Here is a 6,152-nt window from a genome sequence, read left to right as displayed (position 1 = left end):
CAGATTCTGGGGCGGGGCCCAAGACAGAGGCGGAGCGAAGCCCTAGAGGGAAGGGGTGGGACCATAACGGGGAGGGGCCTGGGCGGGGCGACAAGGGCGCGGCCCGTGGCCGATCTCTGCCAGACGTAGGCGGCCTAGGTGGGGTGAGGCAGGAGATGCAACCTGGGTCCCCCCACAACGCACGGGCCTGGGATTGGGGGCGGGGCCACACGTGGTCTAGAGGGCGACGAGTGGATACCAAGAGGCCGCTCGGTGCGGGTTCCCAGGGTAGTCCCCGCGGCCTCACCTCCAAATCCCCGCGGGTTTCAGGTGCGCTGCTGGCTCAGGCTGCAGCCTCTGAGCTCCGTGGGCCAGGGTCCTGCGGCGGTCAGTTGGATGCGCGGCCTTGGGTACCCTGCGATCGGGTCCGGGACCCTAGCCCCCTCCCCGGGTATCCTTTCCTGCACACGCGACCTCTACACCCCTGCTCGGCCCAGACTCAGGGCTGAACTTTGGCATGCTGCTCGCAGATGCCTGGGCCAGCATACCTGTCCGTAGGTGGCTGAAGCTGTCCGAAGAGTTGGCTGCCTTGGCCGTCTTCAGGGAACGGAATCTTTTAGTACTTTTTATTTCAGGAGTCTTTGTCCACTCTTCCTTGGCTGCGTTTTTCTTTGTTTTGTTTCTATTATGGTCATTTTCGTCTCCTTTGTGATCCTGGCCTATTATTAGCACATGCTTATTGCTTCCAGGGCATCACCAAAGGGAAAAAGCAGACACTCTTGCCTTGGGCAGAGGTTCGGGTGTGGTTCAGAGACCTGCTTTTTGCTGCATCCTCATTCCCTGGAGCCAAGGGTCCCGCCTTACTGCCTTCCTGAGGTCTTTGGCAAGGAGAAGGGCCAGACAGACACTAGAAGTCTCCAGGAGGTTGGGGACTTAGTACCCAAGTCCCCAAAAGCCCAGGCCACAGGCCTTGTGGGACAAGGCCTGGGTGCCAGACTTTTTCCTCCACGGTAGCTTTAACAGTGCCCATTGGCAAAGTTGACTGAGAGATGGGGCAGGAGCATTTCCCAGCCATCTCTGTGGGAAGATGGGTGGCCTCTCTGTTACCTCTAGGCCTTTGTGAGCAGTGAACAGGTGGGCAGAGGCAGGAGGAGGTGGGATTCAAACTGAACAAACAAAACTATCATCCAGCCCAGAGACCTCAGACACTTCAGACCACCCAGTGAGGACAATACTGTGCCTTAAAGGCCTAGGACCCCCTGCTGCACTCCCTGCCTCCCCTGAGGGGTAAGAGGGCCTTTGAAGCTTGCCTGCCACTCCTGCCTGTCACAGCACTTTAAAGTTCTCTTCTTTCAAAACATGAAGAGCCTCATAGACCTGAACCTCATTATGGTTCCTGAGCCCATGGGCACATCAAGAAACAGGTAGGGCTCAAGGACAGGTGTCTGTGGAATCCACTGGCAGGGACAAAGTTCTGTATTCCACATGAGATACAGGCCGCAGTTACTGGGTGGGATGGGTAAGAAAAGTACATTCTCCTTTATCTTTAAATGTCACCAGAGTAATTCAAAGACAAACTTTAAAAAAAGAAAGGACCTGAGTAGGGGTTGAAAAGAAGGTGTCCCTGAGGCTCCTGCCTGGAGAACCCGGATGTACATGTGGGTAGATTTCCAATCCTGTGCTTTAGGAAAACCCTTCCAATGGTAGGGAGGAGGACAAAGGAGGAGAGGGAGGCCTGGTGGAGGATCACCAGGAATGCTGGGAAAGGATGCTGAGAACCAGGACCTTGGGATAAATGAACAAGAGAGGTCTGAGGTAGACCCCTCCTACAGGACTTGGGGCCAGGGACCCCCACTCCCAACCTCATTCGAGCCAAGGTCACAAGGGTTCACAGCACCTGATCCCATGTCCCTGCTGTCAGCCTCCCCAGGACTCTGCATGCAGAAGGGCTAGAGGGACCCTGGGGGTGTTCCTCTGGAGGCTGGAGCTGGGGTGGGACTCTGGGCAGAGTACTCTTATGCCCGAAGATTACAGGCTGCCAGCCTCCCACACCCACCTTCCAGGAGCCAGGCTTCTCAGCTGCCTGCATTGCCTCCTGGAAGGCACAGTTAGTCATTAGAAGAGTAATGATAGTGTTTTCAGGGCAGCGAGTTGGACCCTAACAACTTTCAATTATTTCCAGTTCCTGCCAACCCTGGGAAGAAAAAATGCAGATCATCTCACGGCCCCGCCCTTGACACACAAGACAATCCCATCTGCTTCACTCTGTCTCCACACTCTGAACCTGCAGCAGGGCAGCCCCCACCCAGGCTGGCAGCTGACATCCCACATCACCTCGCAAAGCACTGGCAATGCACAGTCTGTGCATCACCTCTGCCCCGCCCTCCGTGTGCTTCCTGCCTCGCATTATCCCTGAGAGTGCGCTGTCCACCCCTGCCGGCCTTCCCAGAAGTGCCCCCTGGAGCTCCTATTTATAAATGCTCCATGTTGTCTTGTTGGGGGCGTGGAGAGGGGAGGAAAGGAGCCTTATAATTATCACTGCTGGGAGTGATGTCAGACCAAGCCCTAGGAAGTCTCCAAGCTCTAGCTTGGCCTTCCTGATTGTCACGCTTATCCCTGCCACCACAGAGTTGGGACATCTGGAGGGATGCGGGCGGGAGCCTTCTTTAGCTCCATGTTAGATGGCTAAAAGTGCCAGGAAAATAGTGAGACACAGAAAGCAGTCACGGTGGTAATTAATGTCGAAGTCCTCGGAGACAGGGAGGCCTGCCCCGCCCGGCAGCCTCGCAGAGCTCAGCCCTTCCAGGCGACATCAGCTCTCAGATTTGAGTGTGGATTGGAAGGTGTGGCCTCCGCTGACCTCCGCTGACCTGCAGGAGGACTCCGCCTCGGTGCTGAGCCTTTCTGCGGTAAGAACTCGCGGGGCCGCCCCTGACCCGCAGTTTTGCCTGGTGGAAAGCGAAGCGGAATGTTACCGCTGGTCTTCCTCACCCAGCACCGCCTAAGTCCCTCTGCGAGGACCCGCCCCAGAAGCGCCGGCCAGCGCCCAGGGTGGGCGGGGCAGTCTGCTCTGGGAGAGGAGTGCGAGGAGGGTGCGGAAACCGGAAGGCAGGAAGCTAACGCCGGTACCAGGTGCCCCGGCCGGGAACTGCGAAAACACAAACAGGCGCTCTGGACGTCACTTTCTTCTTTTTTGATATCAAAGATAACAAATGGGGGCTGGGGTGGCGACTCAGCGGTACAGCATCGCCTAGCACATGCGAGGCCCTGGGTTGATCCTCAGCGCCACATAAAAATAAATAAATAGAATAAAGGTATTGACAACTACAACTAAAAAATAAATTATATACGTGTGCGCGTGTGTGTGCGCGCGCGTGTGTGTGTGTGTAACAAGTGGGCCTGACCTAATTTATCTGGTTGTCCCTGAAGTCAATCGTACTTCCGTTGGATGAGGCAATTTGTGGGCCCCTCTGGTGGCCGCCCCTTGGAAGAGGCGGGTCAGCAGCTGTGTGCTGCGTGGCCTGCTGGGTCCCTGACCTACGGGAACTGAGAGACCGCAAAGCAGAGACCCGCGCGGCCCACAGACGGCCCCACTGGAACGCCTAGGTGGCCGGTGCTGGGAGCCATTAGCCAAGTAGGTATGACAATTTCCTTGCCAGCGTACCCCATGTTGCTGACATTTTGCAGTGACATTGAATGTAGGTGACCTTGCTCAAGGACCAGGGCGGATTAGGGTGTTCCCGGTTTAAGATAATCGGGTTTAGGGCGTTCCCAGTTTAGGTTCCAGGTTTAAGGTTTAAGATTATTCCTGCTGGGAATAGGGCGTATCCTGCTGCCTGAGTTCCCCTTGAGTTCTCACGGGATTCAGACAGTGTTTTTTGGGAGATAGAAGCCCAGTGGATGTGGATTTGGGCAGAGAACGTGGATTTCCCCAGAACGTGTTTATAGACGGCTGGTGTGAGTTCGGGAATAAAGAGTTGCTGTTTGAATCTACAAGCTGTGTGGTGGCTCGTGATTGTGTGCCCAGCCAGACTGCGGCAGGCCGGCATGCATGGGGGGCGTCCACGGGGACTCCCGTGAGGAGACAGTTTTTCCACGCTCTCCCCTCTGGGGCTGGGGCGTAGCCTGTGCCCTCCAGCTGCCCCGCCTAAACTTCTGCCTCCCAGACCAGAACCACGTTCTACAGAAGTTCTTCAGTGTGTTCGCATCCCTCCAGACTCAGCCAGACCCGTGTCACCTTCCCCGTGCTGGAAGCAGAATGGACACGGGCACGGAGAGCTCCCCAGAGGGCTCTGAGATGTGAGGGGCTGGTAGTGATATTCGTCCTGCAGACGTCAAAGGCATCCCAGTGTTGGCAATGTGGATTCAGGCCCTTCATGGAGCAGATGGTTTTGAACCCTGAAGAAGGAATCATCCTGGGTGAGAAAGAGGCCCACAGGCACTAGCTTATGGCCTTCCAGGAGGGGCCAGGTCCCTACAGTTGTCCCCACCATCTCCAGTAGACTGGGGCTGGATGCCAGCTTGCCTTCAGCCTTCACACCGTGTAGGGAGAAGGGATGCCCCCAGAGAAGGGTCCAAGAAGTTCCTGCAGAGATGGGAAAACTTCTCCCAGGACCAGTGAAATCCTTGGCTTGGGTGATGGACAAGAATTTCAGGCCAGGCCAGTCAGAGCCACAGACAGAGGTTATTAGGGAAGCAGATCCCATTCAAGGGAGAATGTAGGCCATCTTGAGAGTGAGAGATGGCTTTGGGGGTTCTCAGCTCTTCTTCAAAAGGAAACCTGAGGGTGTGTTTGGGAAGGCATGTAGGAATGGTGCCGGTTTGTTAAGTCTGGTGATCAGTTCATGTTGATCTGGTCAGTCTCGGTCCTTAGGATACTGTGGTCTTCATTATCTAATCACTAGATAGTGCTGGAAAGTCCCCTAAATTATTGGATCTGTCTTTATTTGTTGCGGGGGAGGGTAATCAACACTGCACAGGTAGATTTACAGATTTCCAAGGAATTTTGAAGTAACAGGCCTGGGAAAGGGTCTGGCTTGGAGAGTAACAGGCTTGAAAAGTATGAGGAGCTTTTGAATTAGAATCTTATTTCCTTGTTTATGTATCCTTTCTATTTCTTATTTCTTCTATCTTACCTCAACACCAAAAAGTGAGAATGACCAGCCCTGCCTTGAAGTAACACCCCTGAAACTCAGACTCCCCGACTCTGGAGCTCAAGTCTCTGCCCTCAGAGACAGAGTTGGAAAGAGAGATGGAGAGAAAAGAGAGAGATGGCAAGGGAAGGAGGCAGAGCCCCTCAGCTGACACACTTTTCGCTTTGGGAGACTCCATGCAGTGGAGGCCCCAACCCTCCCCTTCTCTGCAGGCCTCTACAGGCACCAAGAAGACAAAAGTAGAACCACTCTTTGTTTTGGCAGTGAGCCTCCGGGGGACCACCACCTCCCTCCAAGCCTCACTGGCTGGGGTCTGGGAAAAGCGTAGAAGGGAAGTGTGAAGGCTTTGCATCCCAAGAAGGGCCCCTGCCGATGAGGGCAGGTGTTCTGAACGCCCTTGATTTGCCTACATACACTTAACATTTTAAAACTGACTTTTACAATCATTTGCTGCATTTTGTCTTTTTTAGGGTCACCTTAAATCATGGTTGACGTAATGATCTCTAATTTTTGCAGAGATGAATTTAAACACACAGTACTGCTCAGCTGAGAAGTCAAGTCCTATGAGGAAAGATGCTGGCAGTGGAGGTGTGGCCCAGCCCTCCCAAGCCTTTCTTCACTTAGGATACCAGCTTTCTTAGTGTCCCGCCCACATGGTCACAGCGACTGCTAGACTGGAAAATGCAGGCATGCACATTTAGCCTCCTTGCAACCAGAGATTTCTGCTGAGTGTTTCAAGGTGAAAGTTCAAGAATGCAAGCCTTGGGAAGCACACCCTTAAATGCAAATTAAGGAGACCTTCTTGCAGAGATCATACTCTGGGAGCTGCTTCACTCAGGGAAAGTGCTGAGCACCCTCTCCCAGTTCCCATCCCACAGCTGCAGTCCTGAGCCCAGTCAGTCAGTGCCTTTATGGCACCTGTGGGGCCACTGGGAGCCTTTGCACTTGCAAAGCCCTGAGCAAGACTAGGCTGCAAAGAGATCACCAGGTCTCCAGTGCCTGCCCTGCCTGCCTCCTGAG

This window comes from Marmota marmota, unplaced genomic scaffold (genome assembly GCF_001458135.2).
Source record: "Marmota marmota marmota unplaced genomic scaffold, marMar, whole genome shotgun sequence".
Lineage (NCBI taxonomy): Eukaryota > Metazoa > Chordata > Mammalia > Rodentia > Sciuridae > Marmota > Marmota marmota.
The sequence above is the reverse complement of the archived record's forward strand: the minus strand, read 5'-3'. Positions refer to the sequence as shown.